Consider the following 19,484-nt stretch of genomic DNA (forward strand, 5'->3'; position numbering starts at 1 on the left):
TTTTGGTGCCGAAACCGAAGATGAAAAATACACTAGGCCAAAAACCGATACCGAAACAGCACCGATACAATTTTTTTAAAATATATTTTTAAACAGGAGATGGTCGGAGACTGGGGACATGGTACAGGAGACGGTCACAGACTGGGGACATGGTACAGGAGACGGTCACAGACTGGGGACATGGTACAGGAGACGGTCACAGACTGGGGACATGGTACAGGAGACGGTCACAGACTGGGGACATGGTAGAGGAGACGGTCAAAAACTGCACACATGATACAAGAGATCAATGCAGCCTCACCAGTGCCCGTAAGATGCAGCCAGCATGTCCCCCATTGCAGCCAGAGGACCCAATTGCAGCCAGCGTGTCCCCCATTGCAGCCAGCGTGCCCCCCATTGTAGACAGCGTGAAAAGGGCATTTGCGGCCGATATGTTTCGGTGGCCGAAATTTTGGTGCATCCCTAATTTTTTTCATTCAATTATGCCAGGGGTGCTTAACCTGGCCTGTAGGCCACATGTAGCCCTCGGAGACCTTTGATGTGGCCCCAACCTCAAACCAGGAAAGTGCATGCCCATGCTCTGGGAGGGTGGGTCGGCAAGCCCAACTCGTGATCAATGGGTTTGCAACCCGCCATCCCAGAACATCAGAGTGCATGGACCCAGCACTGGCAAAAGAGGAAACAGGTGGAGGGAGGGAGCCGCATAAGACGATGCTTCCTCTGTAGCGCCGGCTCCTGTACTTCTCCTGGGACATTCCTAGCAGCCTGGAGAGCGATGCCAGCAGAAGCTGAAAGAGGAAAAGGTCAGCGTATTAAACATCATATACATTGCACTTTTGCAATAGGCATTTAGCACTTATAAAAATGGATTATAAGCCCTCGTACACACGGTCGGACATTCCGACGCAAAAAGTCCAATTGGACCATGTTGTCGGATAATCCGACCGTGTGTGGGCTCCATCGGACTGTTTCCGTCGGAATATCCGACCAACAAAGTTTTAGAGCAGGGCTATAAAATTTCTGACAACATAATCCGATCAGACTTTGTCCGATCGTTTGTAGAGAATTCCGATCGGACAAAGTGCCACGCATGCTCAGATCAAATTCCTAGACCAAAGCTATTGTCTACCGTGTGTATGCAACAGTTTCGGACAAAATCCGTCAGACAAAATCCAACGGATTTGGTTGTCAGAATGTCCGACCGTTTGTACAAGGGCTTAGGCTGTTTTCACACTGATAGTGCACCTACGGCTTTCCTGCGGGTTAGCTACACTGAGCCATTTACTTCAAGTTGCTGTGCTTTCAGAAAGTGCACCACACTCGCGAGATATATTAAAAGTCTATGGCAAAACGCAGCTAGCCCGCAGGAAAGCCGCAGGTGCACTGCGCTGCACTTGCCGTGTGAGTAAACCACAGCGCATGAGTGTGAAAGCAGCTTACAGGCTCAGGACAGTAAGGGCTCATTTACATTTGCGGTTTAGGGGGTGGTAAAACCTCATAGTTCATTATGGGCTGTGACCGGTTACCAAATCACTTAAAGGAGTTGTAAATTCAGAAGGATTTTTTATCTTAATGCATTCTATGCATTAAGATAAAAAACCTTCTGTGTGCAGCAGCCTCTCCTAATGCTTACCTGAGCCCCATCTCCATCAAGTGATGTGAACGAGTGTCTCGGTCATCCTACTGATTGGCTGAGACACAGCAGCGGCCCGATTGGCTCCCGCTGCTGTCAAAGTTCACCAGCCAATCAGGAGAGTTAGGGGGCGGGGCTGGGTGGGGCTCAGTGTCTGAATGGGCACAGGGAGCTGTGATTCGGCTCAGGTGCCCCCATAGCAAGCTGCTGACTGTGGGGACACATGACAGGAGGGAGGGGTCAGGAGCGCCAAAGAGGAGGATTGGGGCTGCTCTGTGCAAATCCACGGCAATAGGGAAGGTAAGTATAACAGATTTGTTATTTAAAAAAAAAACAAAAAAAAAAACATTTTAAGTGGCCCTCACTCTTCAAAAGGTTGAGCACCCCTGACTTACCGTATCTCAGAAAAGTAAGTACACCTCTCAAATTTTTGTAAATATTTTATTATACCTTTTCATGTGACAACACTGAAGAAATGACACTTTGCTACAATGTAAAGTAGTGAGTGTACAGCTTGTAGAACAGTGTAAATTTGCTGTCCCCTTAAAATAACTCAACACACAGCCATTAATGTCTAAACCACTGGCAAGAAAAGTGAGTACACCCCTAAGTGAAAATGTCCAAATTGGGCCCATTTAGCCATTTTCCCTACCCGTGTCATGTGACCCAGGGGTGGACTGACAACTCATGGGGCCCCTGGGAAATAGGAGATCATGGGGCCCCCCTGTGACCCTGCCACACTGCCCACATTACATACATTGGTCCCTACCCCCTTTAGCTGCAGAGGAAGCAGCTGAGGCAGGATCGCAGATCGCTCTCCTCACCCCTGACAGCACGGAGATCTGTCCGTTCCAGGGGAGCCAACCTGCATTATAAGTGCAGTGGCTGGTTGGGAAGGGTTAAGCATGGCAGTTCACAGAACAATACAATACACAGAGTCTTCCAGGACACTTACCAGCTAGCCAGCAAAATAAAATGTCTAAATTGTTTGAACAGTTTTGGGGAAATTTACTAAAACCAGAGTGCAAAATCTGGTGCAGCTCTACATAGAAACCAATCAGCTTCCAGGTTTTATTGTCAAAGCCTAATTGAAAAAGCTGAAGTTAGAAGCTGATTGGCTGCCATGCATAGCTGCCCCAGTTGTAGTAAATCGCCCCCTTTTTGTTCAGTTGGAAACATTTGCAAATATATGTGAAGCCGCACTGCCACGTCAAGGCACCTCTGCAAAGTGCGGTCCCTAACTCTACTCTAATGTCATCTCCAAATTAAGAAATACATCGAAAGTCTAAACTAGTTAAAAAAAATATTTAAAACACAGAGGTTTTGGTTGCATATATTTGCAATCATATGTGAAATCACCTTCCCATATAGCTGGTGAAACGCACGCCTGGAAAAACTGCCGGTCCAATGAATGCATGCAGAAGAGACTAGCAGCCTCCAACCTCCCCCCATAGCCGGTCCAAAGCATGCCCACAAAGACTAACCAAGGCCTTTTACACTACAACTGGCGGGACTACAGGTCCCAGCATTCCTCTTCTGTCCTTAATGGGGCCCACTACACTAAAACTGGGGGGACTACAGGTCTCAGTAATCCTCCTCTCAAAATCAGGGCTTACTACTCTGCAACTGGGGGGATTACAAGGTTCAGCTTTTCCATCTGTGTCCTAAACAGGGTCTGCTAATGCTATACTACAACTGGGGAGACCACAAGGCCCAGCATTTCTCCTCTGTTCAGACCAAGGCCTAACACACTGGAATTGTGGGGACTACAAGGTCCTAACCAGGGCCTGCTACACCACAGGTGGGGATGTCCAGTTCATGAACGAATCGTTCTTTTGAATCGATTCTTTTCGGTGAACTGGATGAATCGATTGAACTGATTCGTTTGAAACAGTTCACTATGGACTCAATACTAGCATAGCAAGGCAGGCCTGGTAATATGACCCTAGAGAGAGAGAGCTCCACCCCTCCCTGCAACCAATCAGCTGACTCAAAGCACAGCGACACTCAGGAACTGGATACAAACTTAAAGTGGGATTCCACCCTAAAGTGCAACCTCCGCTGATCGGATCCCTCCCCCTCTCCGGTGTCACAATTGACACCTTTCAGGGGGGAGGGGGGTGGAGATACCTGTCAAAGACAGGTATTTACACCCACTTCCGGGCATAGACTCCCGTGGGAGTCTACGCCATTTCCTGCCCTGCCGCGCTGTCTGCTGGGACACACACGGGTCCCAGTGACAGCGCGGAGATTTCCTATTGTGCTGCACGACTCGCGCATGCGCAGTAGGGAACCGGGAAGTGAAGCCGATTCGCTTCACTTCCTGATTCCCTCACCTAGAATGGTGGCGGCAGCAGCTGAGAGCCGAGCGATCGATCGGCCTCGGCATCGCTGGAACCCGGGACAGGTGAGTGTCCATTTATCAAAAGTCAGCAGCTGTAGTATTTATAGCTGCTGGCTTTTAATATTTTTTTTTTTTGGTGGAATCCCTCTTTAAAGGGGTTGTAAAGGTAAATGTTTTTTCACCTTAATGCATTCTATGCATTAAGGTGAAAAAACATCTGACAGTCCCGGCGCCCCCAGCCCCCCCGTTTTACTTACCTCACCCCTCAAAAGTCCCGTGCTCGTCCCCCGATGTCCTTTCCACCGTTCAGCCTGGCCGCTGATTGGCTGGAGTGGATGGAAAGCAGCGCAGCCATTGGCTCGCGCTGCTGTCAATTACATCCACTGACGCGGAGCGCCGGGGGCGGGGCCTGTGATACAGCGAGCGGCTATAGCCGCCGGCTGTATCACAGGAGCGCACCCGCAGATGCTTCTCACCATGCGAGGGAGCTCGCATGAACGTGAGAAGCATCTGAGGGAGGAAGCCGAGACATACGCCGAGGGACCCCAGAAGAGCAGGTTCGGGGCCACTCTGTGCAAAACGAGCTGCACAGTGGAGGTAAGTATGACATGTTTGTTATTTAAAAAAAAAAAAAAAATTCTCTTTACAATCCCTTTAAAACAAGAGTCAGGAATACACAGTACACCGATACAAGTTACCGAGTTAAAGAATCATATCAGTTTTTAGAACCCAGTACACTGAAAGAACCATGAGTCACCACCAGTAAAACAATACACTAAGGGTCCGTTCACACCGGGGCGACACGACTTCCAGGACGACTTTGTGAGGCAACTTGGAGACGAACTGAACATGACCTGGGGCGACTTACAACACGACTTTAAGTTGCCCTAGGCCAGGTGACTTTTGCCGTGGCCAATCAGAGAATGAGCTCTGAAGGGGGAACCCCAGATCCATATCCCTTATCATACCCTTATCTGAGCACGCTACCAGGCCGGCCAGGAAAGGGGATGGGGACGAGCGAGCAGCCCCCCCCTCCTGAGCCGTACCAGGCCGCGTGCCCTCAACATGGGGGATGCCTTGTCCCCATGTTGATGAGCACAAGGGCCTCTTCCCGACAACCCTGGCCGTTGGTTGTCAGGGTCTGCGGGCAGGGGGCTTATCGGAATCCGGGAGCCCCCTTTAATAAGGGGGCCCACGGATACCGGCCCCCACCCTATGTGAATGAGCGTGGGGTACAATGTACCCCTACCCATTCACCTGTAAAATAAAGTAAAAAAAAAAAAAAACACAAGATAAGATAGTTTATTGCACAGCTCCGGGTGTCTTCCGTCTTCGGGGGTCTTCTCGCCGGACTCCTCCGCTATCTTCTGCTAGCTCTTTTACTAGCGAAGGAGCCCGGCTTTCTTCCTCGCCGCCGGCCTCTTCTTCTGACTTCGGGGGTCTTGTCCCCCTCTTCGGTTCTTCTTGCCGGGCCACCGCTTCTTCTTCCAGCTCTTTTACTAGCGGTGGCCCGGTCTTCTTCTTCTTCCCGGTTGATGTCACATGGTGACCCCGCCCCCTTACGATGTCACAGTCCCGGAGGATGCTGGGACTGTGACATCGTAAGGGGCGGGGTCACCATGTGACATCAACCGGTGACCCCGTCCCTTGTCCTATATAAGTCGCCGCGCACCGCGTCTCTAGCATTGCGGCCGGAGAGAGCGTTGAGTCAACATCTCCACAAGAAGAACGGGCGGCGACAGAAGACCGGGCCACCGCTAGTAAAAGAGCTGGAAGAAGAAGCAGTGGCCCGGCAAGAAGAACCGAAGAGGGGGGCAAGACCCCCGAAGTCGGAAGAAGAGGCCGGCGGCGGCGACGAAGAAGAAGAAAGCCGGGCTCCTCCGCTAGCAAAAGATCTAGCAGAAGATAGCGAAGGAGCCCGGCTTTCTTCCTCGCCGCCGGCCTCTTCTTCCGACTTCGGGGGTCATCGCGGTGCGCGGCGACTTATATAGGACAAGGGACTGGGTCACCGGTTGATGTCACATGGTGACCCCGCCCCTTACGATGTCACAGTCCCAGCATCCTCCGGGACTGTGACATCGTAAGGGGGCGGGGTCACCATGTGACATCAACCGGGAAGAAGAAGAAGACCGGGCCACCGCTAGTAAAAGAGCTGGAAGAAGAAGCGGTGGCCCGGCAAGAAGAACCGAAGAGGGGGACAAGACCCCCGAAGTCGGAAGAAGAGGCCGGCGGCGGCGACGAAGAAGAAGAAAGCCGGGCTCCTCCGCTAGCAAAAGAGCTAGCAGAAGATAGCGGAGGAGTCCAGCGAGAAGACCCCCGAAGACGGAAGACCCCCGAAGCTGTGCAATAAACTATTTTAACCCCGTGTTGTGTTTTTTTTTTACTTTTTTTTCACAGGTGAATGGGTAGGGGTACATTGTACCCCATACTCATTCACATAGGGTGGGGGGCCGGTATCCGGGGGCCCCCTTATTAAAGGGGGCTCCCGGATTCCGATAAGCCCCCCGCCCGCAGACCCCGACAACCAACGGCCAGGGTTGTCGGGAAGAGGCCCTTGTCCTCATCAACATGGGGACAAGGTGCTTTGAGGTGGGGGGCCCGAGTGGCCCCCATTCCCAAAGGTACACCACCATGTTAAGGGCACGCGACCTGGTACGGCTCAGGAGGGGGAGGGGGCGCTCGCTCGCCCCCACCCGATTTCCTGGCCGGGTAGCATGCTCGGATAAGGGTCTGGTATGGATCTGGGGGGGACCCCCACGCCGTTTTTTTTCGGCGTAGGGGTTCCCCTTAGAATCCATACCAGACCTAAGGGCCTGGTATGCGCTCGGGTGGGAACCCACACCAATTTTTTTTTCATAAATTTGGCATGGAGTTCCCTTTTGAGAGATGATAATGCTGTCAGAGTCGCCTCCGTATAGACGGAGATCCGACTTGGAGGCGACCTCCATTGAAATCAATGGGTACCGGTCACCTACAAGTAGGACAGGAACTTTTTCTGAAGTCGGAGCGACTTCTGTAGCGTGCATTAAGACGGCTCTCATTCACTTACATTGATTTTTAAATGTAAGATGTGAGTTGCCTCTGTGTGAACGGACCCTAAACCAATGAGGTAGCAGCAGTGATAAGGTGGTACGGACAGCCTAAGGCCCTTTCACACTCGTGCGACTTGTCCTGCGACTTGAGACTGCAAAGTTGCATGACAAGTCATACCCCATGATTTCCAACGAGTTAAGTTCATATCTGTGCGACTTCAAAGTCGTTTTTGTACTACTTTTGTCCGACTTTGATGCGACTTGTGGCAGAGACCTCAAGATTACACAGACATTGCTTCAAGTCGTGGCAAAAATCATGGCAAAAGCACTTGACTTTCAAGTCGCACAAGTGTGAAAATAGCCCTAACGATTGGATTTTACTACCGGGGGTACTTCGCCCATGGGAGCGGTAGTAAAATCTGATCATCATTCCTGCGCATGCGCTGTAAAGACTACGGGCAAATCTGATGGCTGGCAATGTTAACTGTGAAGTTGGCCCATCAGAATGCAGTTCACATGCACAAAAACCCACTTTTCATTTAGGCTCTGTTTCCACTTGTGCAACTTGTCCTGCGACTTTGTACTCTATGAGTTCCAATGAGTATTATTCGTATCTGTGTGACTTCAAAGTAGTCCCTGCACTACTTTGGTCCCACTTGGATGCAACTTGAGATCCATAGACCTCTGGAATACACAGGCATTGCTTTAAAGTCACATCAAAATTGCGGCAGAATTGTGCAACTTTCAGGCTGCGTTAGCCTGAAAAGCCCGAAAGTTGCACGATTCTGCCGCGACTTGAAGAGATGCCTGTGTATTCTGGAGGTTTATGGACCTCAAGTCACATTAAAATGGGACCAAAGTAGTGCAGGGACTACTTTGAAGTCGCTGTGACTTGAAGTCGCACAGATATGAATGGTACTCGGGTACTTCTTGTCACGCAACTCTGCAGTCCCAAGTCGCAGGACAAGTTGCACAAGTGGAAACAGAGCCTAAATGAAAAGCGGGGTTTGTGTGCATGTGAACTGCATTCTGGGGCAACTTCACAGTTAACATTGCTATCCATCAAAATTGCGGAAACCTAGGCTCAGGGCCAGTTCACACTGCTGCATAGTGCAAAATCGCATGCGATTTGCACTGCAGTGCAAATCACAGGCGATGTCCGTGCAATGCGATTTCTGCCATACAGATAGTATGGCTGAAATCGTATCGCATTCGGACTAAACTCGCACAGGACCCTTTTGTTGGTCCGCACCTGAATCGGATCGCATGGCACCCATGCGATCTGATTCATGTCCAAACTGACCCTTTGCAGTGCGACATGCGAGCTGAAATGGGGGTGTCATTAACATTGTATGACACTCCCCAGCAGTTCGCATATGTCGTTGTGAACTGTTGTGCGAGTCTGGTGCGATGCAGGAACCCGTAGTGGAATCGCAGGGTTCCCGCATCGCACAAGTGTGAACCCAGCCTAACACAGCTGTTTGTGTATCACCAAAATTCATGACACGGAGCTAATCTGACAACAACAGACTTGTGCTCTGCACCAATCAACTAAATCAAAGTAAAGTCCCCAGGAGCTGCCAACCTTCTGTGTGAATCACTCTTCTGGTTCTAATCATTTAATATGGTTGAATCAGAGCTTCGGTTGACACTGTATTACTGGCTTGCTGCATGATAGAGCAGAGAGGGCGGATTACTGTCTGTGTGGACTGGAAACACGTCAGCGGACAGCCAGAGGAGCGGGGTCGGGGGGAGGGTGGGGTGGCATCGGCGCTACTTGACATGGCAGAGTAGTTACAAGGACAGTGCAGGAGTAAAATAGCCAGCGGCAGTGCCCCCTAGGCAGTTGCCTAGTCTGGCTAGTGGAAGCACTGGCCCTGGTTCCAATTTTTGAATGCATTCAGATGCTTTTTTCTATTCTTTTTAATGGGATCCGGTGCGTTTTTGATGCATTACAGTGCATTTTTCATGCATTTTACTGTGTTCCAGTACAGGAAAAATGCAGCACGTTCTCCTTTTTTTCCCCCTGGAACTGGAAAGCCCCGGAACTGACCGCACTGGTGTGAACTATGCCATAGGAAACCATATAACCTACTTTCCATGAGTTTTTGATGCAGAAATAAAACGCAGTGGACTGCATGTGGTGAGAACTACCAGCTATCAGTGACTCCTGTACTGTACAGCCGCTCAGTACCTGGGAAGGGAGACAAGCACTATTGCCCGTTGTGCATTTTTAGTTTTGCAGAAACACACTACAGTATGGCTATAGGTCACATCTGTGCGTTTTATGGAAAGGGCCGGGGATGTTTTTCTGGTTTTGGTTCCATAGACTTCAAACGATGAAAAATGCAAAATGCACCTGAAATATGAAAACTGCAACCTGCATAGGTGAGAGTCAGGCCTGAGGGCCGCTTCACACCACGTACAGTCCAATGCATTTTTTTCTGCATCAAAAACGCATGTAAAGTAGGTTATATGCTTTTCAATGGCCTAGTTCACACCAATGCGTTCCAGTTCAAAAAAAAAAAAAGTAGAACATGCTGCATTTTTTCTGCACTGGAACGATGTAAAACGCATAAAAAAACACTGGAACGCACCTAAATGCACCAAAAACGCACTAAAACACACATGTCCTTATTTAGGCCCACTTCACATCATAGAAATGCAGTACGGATGCGTTCCAGATGCTTTTCTCCAATGCGTGTTTTTGATGTTTTCCACTGGGTTTCTGATGCGTTCCAGTGCATTTTTCTACCTCTTTTCTCTTAACCTTAAATATGCGTTTCAGTGCAATTAGTTGCATTCCAGTGCGTTTTTGACGCGTTTTACCATGTTTCAGTACAGCCCAGTGCAGGAAAAATTCAGCATGTTCTAAGTTTTTTCTGCAACTGGAACGCTGTAAAACGCATCAAAAACGCACTGGAATGCAACTAAATGCACCAAAAATGCACTGAAATGCACATGTCCTTATTTAGGGCCAGTTCACACCAGATGCAGTTCCGTTCAGGTCCGTGTGCTTTTTTTTATGCACTAAAAACGCATGCACAGTGTTTTCCAAGTATTCCAATGGCTCTAGTTCACACCATGCAGTCAGTTTCCGGTCAGTTTCTGCACCCGACTGTATTGCTGCAGAAAAACGGAACTGCACAGAACTGCGTCTGGTGTAGAGCCAGTTCACACCAAATGCAGTGCAGTGCGTTTTTATTTCCAGCATCAAAAACGCATGGAAAGAAGGTTATATGGTTTATAATGGCATAGTTCACACCAGGGCTGGCCGTTCCAGAATAAAAAGTAGAACACGCTGAATTTTTCTGCACTGAACTGTATTGAAACGCTGTAAAAAAAGCATCAAAACTGCAGCGCAAAAAACGCACGGGAACACACATGTCCTTATTTAGGGCCAGTTCACACCACATGCAGTTCTGTGCAGTTCCGTTTTTTCTGCACCAGAAACTGACTGCATGGCGTGAACCAGAGCCATTGGAATACATGGAAAACACTGTGCATGCGTTTTTAGTGCATAAAAAAAGCACACGGACCTGAACGGAACTGCGTCTGGTGTGAACTGACCCTCAGAGTTAAGAAAATACAGGGGGAAGAAAATGCACTGGACTGCATTAAAAACGCACTGGAACACATCAAAAATGTGCATGCAGAAAAGCATCTGGAAGGCATCCGCGTTTCTATGGTGTGAAGCGGCCCTAAGGACATGTGTGTTGCAGTGCGTTTAGGTGCATTTTTGATGCGTTTTATAGCATTCCAGTACAGTCCAGTGAAGGAAAAATGCAGCATGTTCTCCTTTTTTTTTCTACAACTGGAACACATTGGAAATGCAAGCACTGGTGTGAACGATGTCATTGTAAAGCATATAACCTACTATCCATGCATTTTTCAGGCATCCACTGCAAATAAACAGTCCCACATCTGATAGTCGGCTCGGCAAGCCGAGGTAGCGATCGACCAGTCACTGTGTGGGGATCGACGGGTTGCCGACCCCAGCTATAGAGGGATATGCGTTCTACATATTCCATGTCTGAGGTTTACAAACATTTCCCCCCATCCCCCATCATTAGTGGTCATGGAAGTGTCATGTGATCATCTCTGTATTAGTGACAGTCCCCCCCTCCCCCACACCTGCACCCCCTCTTATCCAGCAACGATGAGGGGGATTAGGAGACACAGACTGGGGGGGCAGATCAGGGGTGATGGGGGGGCTCCAGCTATGTTTGTCCTCCCTTCCCCAGATATTATCACCTCTACAGCCGGCCATATACTCCATATATACTCCCCATTACACCTCAGAGCTCACCTCACACTACAGAGCACATACATTGCATCTGACCTACCCCCCACCTACTTAACTACCCCCCTCCACCTTCTCCTACCTACCCCCGGCTCTCCTCCCCTCTGTACTCCTCACCTGTAAAGCTCTGCTCCCCTCACTCACAAAAATTCCCGGATTGGGTGATTTCTTCAGTTTTCCCAGCAAATATAAACTCATATCAATTCCTCATAGAGAACCATTACCCAAGATGGCGCCCGTCTCACACCGTCCTCACTGCTCAGCCTTCAGCTGATTGGACAGGGACCTAACTGTATGCAAATTAGCTGTGGAAACGGACAGACTGTCACCTAGTGACAATTTTAAAGAATGAAACCCTTAAAAAACCCATTAGAGTGTAATGAAATGTGAAATGAATGTAATGATATAAGATGTAGATGTGTACAGTGTTGTATGATGACATATGGCCAACAAATACGATGTTGTGAGGTCACCATAAGATGAATGACAGGTGCGTACTAGATGACGATGAGGCTGAGCCTGTCTCAGGTCACTTCTCATTACGAGTTGCTGAGTGCGGTTGCGCTGAGCTGTTGCTCTGCGATCTCACAGCGATTTACTGCTTGTCCTTGTGACTGACTGCGATTTTATTGATTTTAATTGATACTTATCGCTATTTCTACCATCTTATTGCTAATTATAATATTATTGTTAATATTATAATTTTTTAGCCTTTTTCAGGTATAAAAGGCACCCTATACCATCAGGATGCCTCGTCCTTCTCGTCCCGGATCCCGGCAGAGGCGTTCTCGTCAGGATGGCGGAGAGTCACCCATCGCCCATCGGACGAGGTCTCGAGCCCATCGGAGGAGGAGACAGGAGGACCATAGGAGCCGTTCTCGTAGAGACCGCGGCAGAGCTCCTCAACAACCCCCTTCACCACCGCCACCCATCCAGCCGGGTGGTGAGGACCAGCTGATATGTACCATTTGTTTTTCAGGTTTTCGAAATGGAGAAGACACTACGACTCTGCCCTGCAGTCACCAATTCCACCCGCAATGCATCCAGCGATGGGCGCAGCAGAGCAGGACCTGTCCTCTGTGCCGGGAAGCTGTTCCCCGACTGCCCCGCAGACTGCCCACTGATGCCCCAATCACCTTTGAAGAAATGCTCAACTACAGGTTTGCCATTCGTGTTGATCCCAATGGTGCTCCATATCTGCTTCTAATCCCCATTGTGTGACACATTTTCATTTTATATACATTACATGAAGTGGTGTAGTACTAGTTCAGGGGTCTCCAAACGTTCTAAAGAAAGGACCAGTTTACTGCGGGGGGAATAGTGCCCCATTATTGGAGTCAGTGGCAGGAATAGTGCTCCATCATTGGAGTCAGTGGGGGAAATAATGCCCAATTATTGGAGTCAGTGGGGGAATAGTGCCCCATTATTGGAGTCAGTGGGAGGAATAGTGCCCCATTATTGGAGTCAGTGGGGGAAATAGTGCCCAATTATTGGAGTCAGTGGGGGAAGAGTGCCCCGATATTGGAGTCAGTGGGAGGAATAGTGCCCCATTATTGGAGTCAGTGGGGGAATAGGGCCCCATTATTGGAGTCAGTGGGAGGAATACTGCCCCGTCATTGGAGTCAGTGGGAGGAATACTGCCCCGTCATTGGAGTCAGTGGGGGAATACTGCCCCGTCATTGGAGTCAGTGGGGGAATACTGCCCCAACATTGGAGTCAGTGGGGGAATAGTGCCCCATCATTGGAGTCAGTGGGGGAATAGTGCCCCATCATTGGAGTCAGTGGGGGAATAGTGCCCCATTATTGGAGTCAGTGGGGAATAGTGCCCCATTATTGGAGTCAGTGGGAGGAATAGTGCCCCATTATTGGAGTCAGTGGGGGGAATAGTGCCCCATTATTGGAGTCAGTGGCAGGAATAGTGCCCCATCGTTGGAGTCAGTGGGGGAAATAGTGCCCAATTATTGGAGTCAGTGGGAGGAATAGTGCCCCATTATTGGAGTCAGTGGCAGGAATAGTGCCCCATCATTGGAGTCAGTGGGGGAAATAGTGCCCAATTATTGGAGTCAGTGGCAGGAATAGTGCCCCATCATTGGAGTCAGTGGGGGAAATAGTGCCCAATTATTGGAGTCAGTGGGGGAATAGAGCCCCATTATTGGGGTCAGTGGGAGGAATAGTGCCCCATTATTGGAGTCAGTGGGGGGGAATAGTGCCCCCAAATGTATAGAAAATGTATACATGTAAATGTATAAATATTTAACATCTTTCCTCTATACAGCATACTTCTAGCAGTTTTATAGTAATTGATGTTTTGAGAAAAAAAACAAAAAAAACAAAAAAAAATTGTATGAATGTATAAGTATAGTAATAACAGATATTTTCTTTTTAGACTGGGTATTTTTATAAAAAAAAAATACAAAACATGCCCCATCATTGGAGTCAGTGGGGGAATAGTACCCCATTATTGGATTCAGTGGGAGAATAGTGCCCCATTATTGGAGTCAGTGGGGGGGATAGTACCCCATTATTGGAGTCAGTGGGGGGAATAGTGCCCCATTATTGGAGTCAGTGGGGGAATAGGGCCCCATTATTGGAGTCAGTGGGATGAATAGTGCCCCATTAATGGAGTCAGTGTGAGGAATAGTGCCCCATTATTGGAGTCAGTGGGGGGGATAGTGCCCCATCATTGGAGTCAGTGGGGGAATAGTGCCCCATTATTGGAGTCAGTGGGGGGAATAGTGCCCCATTATTGGAGTCAGTGGGGGGAATAGTGCCCCATCATTGGAGTCAGTGGGGGGGGGAATAGTGCCCCATTATTGGAGTCAGTGGGGGGAATAGTGCCCCATCATTGGAGTCAGTGGGGGGGGGGGGGGAATAGTGCCCCATCATTGGAGTCAGTGGGGGAAATAATGCCCAATTATTGGAGTCAGTGGGGGAATAGTGCCCCATTATTGGAGTCAGTGGGAGGAATAGTGCCCCATTATTGGAGTCAGTGGGGGAAATAGTGCCCAATTATTGGAGTCAGTGGGGGAATAGTGCCCCGATATTGGAGTCAGTGGGGGGAATAGTGCCCCATTATTGGAGTCAGTGGGGGAATAGGGCCCCATTATTGGAGTCAGTGGGAGGAATACTGCCCCGTCATTGGAGTCAGTGGGGGAATACTGCCCCGTCATTGGAGTCAGTGGGGGAATAGTGCCCCATCATTGGAGTCAGTGGGGGAATAGTGCCCCATTATTGGAGTCAGTGGGGAATAGTGCCCCATTATTGGAGTCAGTGGGAGGAATAGTGCCCCATTATTGGAGTCAGTGGGGGGAATACTGCCCCATTATTGGATTCAGTGGCAGGAATAGTGCCCCATCATTGGAGTCAGTGGGGGAATAGTGACCCATTATTGGGGTCAGTGGAGGAATAGTGCCCCATTATTGGAGTCAGTGGGGGGGGGGAATAGTGCCCCATTATTGGAGTCAGTGGGGGGAATAGTGCCCCATCATTGGATTCAGTAGGGGGAATAGTGGCCCATCATTGGATTCAGTAGGGGGAATAGTGCCCCATCATTGGAGTCAGTAAGGGGAATAGTGCCCCATCATTGGAGTCAGTAGGGGGAATAGTGCCCCATCATTGGAGTTAGTGGGGAGAATAATGCTCCATCATTGGTCAGTGGGGGGAATAATGCCCCATCATTGGTGTCAATGGGGGAATAGTGCCCCATCATTGGTGTCAGTGGGAGGAATAATGCCTCTAGGGCTGGATATAAGCAAGCAAAGGGCCACATCTGGCCCCAGGGCTGCAGTTTGGTGACAACTGTAAGGCCCCTTTTACACGACTGACCCTCTCGGATCCATTTTCAGTCAGATCTGAGCCGGCCACTCATTGACTCATCCATCCATCCATCCAATTCGTCCCGTGTGAAGGGGGCCTAATAGTTAAGGGTTTGAAAAAAAGTATAGAAAATGTATACATGTAAACGTATAAATATTTAACATCTTTCCTCTATACAGCATACTTCTAGCAGTTTTATAGTAATTGATGTTTTGAGAAAAACAAAACAAAAAAAAACAAAAAAAAAATTGTATGAATGTATAAGTATAGTAATAACAGATATTTTCTTTTTAGACTGGGTATTTTTATTTAATAAAAAAAATACAAAACATGCCTATACTTACCTACTCTATGTAATGGTTTTGCACAGAGCAGCCCCTCTGGGTACCCCCCACTGGCACTCCAGGACCCTCCTCTTCATCGGGTGCCCCCACGGAAAGCTGCTTTCCCTGGGGGCACCTGTGCGTGCTCACTCCCGAGACTCGCTGCTGCATCTATTGACACAGAAAGCGGGACTCGGGCCACCGCGCACCCACATGTCATCGGATTTGATTGAGAGCAGCTGTAGCCAATCGCTCCCACTGCTAGCAGTCTGTCCAATGAGGAGAGAGACAGCGGTGGAAGCTGGATCGGATGGGCTCAGGTAAGGAAAAGGGGGGTTGGGTGGGCAGCGTCAGCAGAGAAGGTCCTTCTCCTTAGTACATAGAGTGCATTAAGGTGATAAAACTTAGGGCTTTAGAAGCACATTTAGATAGCCATACACTGTACAATTTGGAGGGGTTGAAGGAAAGAAAACGACTGATTAGGAGAGAGTAGATCGCACACACAGATTATAGGACGAGGCCTACTACAAACATACATCCAACATTAGGAAAACGATGACTAGCATCCAGTAGGGTAGCTTAGTGTAGTTTAGTGTAGGTCCTGCCCTAGAAGAGTCTACCTTGTCGTGGTGGGCAGGCTTGGAATCTATTGGTCAAAAGTATGTTAGTGAATGGGAGAGAGGATCACTAGATCGTCACTTCTGACCAATCGATTTCACCAAAGGACTCTTGGTTTAATCAGAGCACATGAAAAAAGTTCATGAATCAGGTTTACATCCACTTTACGATGAAAGGAGGCTCCAGGCCTCAAGACAACCTTGTCCATACAAGTTTTATACAAGACAATATTGCTAGCACTCACCTCGCAGACATGATGGCAATAAGGAAGGCCACCTTGTGAAAGTTTGGCAGCCAGCGCCAAAGTAGCTCCTGTACTTTTTTTTTTCAGCGGAGAGCCAAGCATATTTTGCCACAAGACTGCTACCCGGGTTTGGGGTGACATTGAGGGTCTGTTCACACAGGAAAGGGGCGTTCTGTGCACATTTCCTGCATGGGAGGGGAACACGCTGTTTCACCTGCGGTCTCTTTTTATTTGTTCGATTTTTAGTTGATGATATTGATTAGGAGGTGATCATGGATTTTGTAAAGGGTGCTGCCTTTCAAGACGAATACGAATTGTATAGATTGATGTGTCATTATAAAACTTGACCACTAGATGGAGATGGGTTATCCACTCTGAATTAAAGTGATAGTAAAGTCTTTTATGACATTTTTACCTATAGGTAAGTTTATAATAAAGCTTACATGTAGGTAATAGGAATATGTAATAAATGTGCACTGTTTAGGAGATATTCCAGTGAGCAGCAGTCAGTGACATCACCAGCGCATGTACTTTAAAGAAACTGAACATTGGTGCCATTCCTTCAGAGCTCTGTGCTGAGGCTCCCGCACAAATGCGCTGGACTGACATTTTTGCAGCTCCCGCATCCAAATTGCAATAGTGTGAACCCAGCCGTAGCCTCCCTGACGGTATGATTATGTCAGATCTTTGCATCTCAAAGCAGTACAATTATTTTGCATAGAAATTTGGCGATTTGTGTTAGGAATAACACACTTAAATCTGTCCAAACAAGAGTCTAGTAGACATCCCGGGTATGATGAAGTTTGAAACACAAAATCATAACTTCTAATATAATAAATATAAATAATTCTAAAAAATAATAATATAATAGTAATAAAATTAATTTCCACATGATTAACTATCACTCAATTTTGCAAGTGTTCTAATTTACTATTGCCGTTTTCTAGCTGGTCTAAAACCACTTTTGACATAAAGGGACACTTTTTGGTTGCTATGGACAATCTCCAGTTTCCAGGCAGTATTTATAATACAAAAAGAATTACTAAAAAAGAGTGTATATCCACTGATGGGAAATTAAATAGGGTTACTGGCAATAGGTAATAGTACAAGAGTAGAAGAGATTAGAGTCTTTCTATTACCTATTGCCAGTAAACTATTTAAAATCCCATCAGAGGATATACACTCTTTTTCAGGGATTCTTTTTCTATTGTACTAGGGATGTGGGCTCACTGACAATCAAGTCTCATACAGGGGCGACACCACTCCTCTGTAGTGATGTCCGAACGGTTTGCCCGGCGGTCGTTTCGCGGCGAATTTCGGCTGTTCGCGGTCCACCCGACCGGCGGACTATTGCCGCCATTCGCCCGGCGGACTTCCTTGTTTACTGTGTAAAAGAACTTTGACCTATGATGACACATCCATCATGGGGTACAGGACAGCCAATTGAGACATTACAGCACATGGACACTTGGACATTCCCCCTAACTTATAAATAGACCTGATCCGGCGGCCATTTTACATTCTTTCTTCTGTCACTATAGGGAGAGGTTGCTGTGTGGAGCAGGGAGAGATTGCAGTGACCCAAATCGCTAGCTATTTGGTACACAAAAGTTCTTTTCAGGACTGGTATAGGTGTTAGGTGTAGTTCAGGATATAGGTTTGAGGCACTGCTGTGCTAGTGATTGTTGCAGCAGCCTGAGTGTCTTTTGTCAGTTTAGAGAAAGGGACAGGACGGTGTGTCTGCTGCAGGGACAGTCAGTTTAGTCATTAGCTGTTACTATCAGGTCCACAAAAGTGCTATTCAAGTTATTGTTCCAGCAGCCTCTGTTTTGTCAGTTTATATAGGGACAGGCAGGAAGCTGTGTGTGAGGCATTGAGGGTCAGTTTAATCAGTAGCTGTTACTATATTAGGCCCACAAAGGTTCTTTTCAGGACTGGTGTGGTAATAGGCTTGTACACGTATAATATTCTTTCTTCCAAATATAGAAAGAATATTATACTTGACTGCTGTCCTTCTGCTGCAGTCTGCTAATCAGTCACAACCTACTTGTTCTACAAAGGTCCTTATAAGGACTGGTAACTTGGTCTAGGGTGCTACAGTACATAGGGTTGAGTGAGGTACAGTCTGCTATTCTATAAGGACTGGTATAGGTCCACAATACATAGGGTTGAGGTGCACTACTGCTGACCGCTGCCCTATACTGCAGCAGTCCTTTATCAGTATAGGGACTGAGAGTTTTGTCACAGGGTCATTTAAAAAATGACAGGCAAAGGAAGAGGCAGGCCCTTCCACAGGGGTGGTAGGGGTAGGGCAGGAGCAACAGGCTTGAGCCAAAGTGGGAAGTTGCAGAAGGTGCGTTCAATTACTTTAAAGGACGCACCAGACTTGGTTGAGTGGCTCACTCAGCTTTACTCTTCTGCACCCACCTCATCCTCTCGATCTGCACCCTCTTCTTCACTCTCTGTATGTGCACCCCTAAAGACACTACCACCAACAACACCACCACCACCACCACCACCACATACCTTCCGCTTGAGTAACAGGAATTATTTTCCGATCCATATCAAGACATTTCTGATGCGCAGCCACTCTTGGTATTGGATCAGGAAGAGGAGGTAGCAACAACCGCCACTCAGCAGTCTGACGACAGTACCCAGATCAGCCCAAGGAGGAGGTTGGTCCCCGGTGTTGCTGCCTACTCCGAGATCTCTACTTATAGTGGTGGGGAAGGTGACGTCGATGATGACGTGTCTAGTGATGTCACGTGGGTGCTCACAAGAGAGGAAGAGGAGGGGAGTTCAGAGGGAGATATGGACCAGCAGATAGGGAGGAGAAGCAGGAATAACTTACATTGCACAGGAGGGACAAAGCAGACTGCAAATGTATCAGGAGCGAGTCATCGACCATGTACGGTCACATCTGGCGCTCCCAGGACACCGGCACATGGCTCTGCAGTGTGGGCTTTTTTAAACGTGTCCGCTGCTGACAATAGCGTTGCCATCTGCAATCTTTGCAGTCAATGCATTAGTCGCGGTAAGCCCAAAACTCACCTAGGGACGACCGCCTTAAGAAGGCACATGAGCAGCCATCACCGAGCCCAGTGGGAGCAACGGAACACACAAAGCCACACTCCAGGCTCTCACCGTCCAGCCTCGTCTTCTACTTCTCCT

This window comes from Lithobates pipiens, unplaced genomic scaffold (assembly GCF_037356315.1).
Source record: "Lithobates pipiens isolate NorthernLeopardFrog02 unplaced genomic scaffold, aLitPip1_a1.2 Scaffold_30, whole genome shotgun sequence".
NCBI classification, from domain to species: Eukaryota; Metazoa; Chordata; class Amphibia; order Anura; family Ranidae; genus Lithobates; species Lithobates pipiens.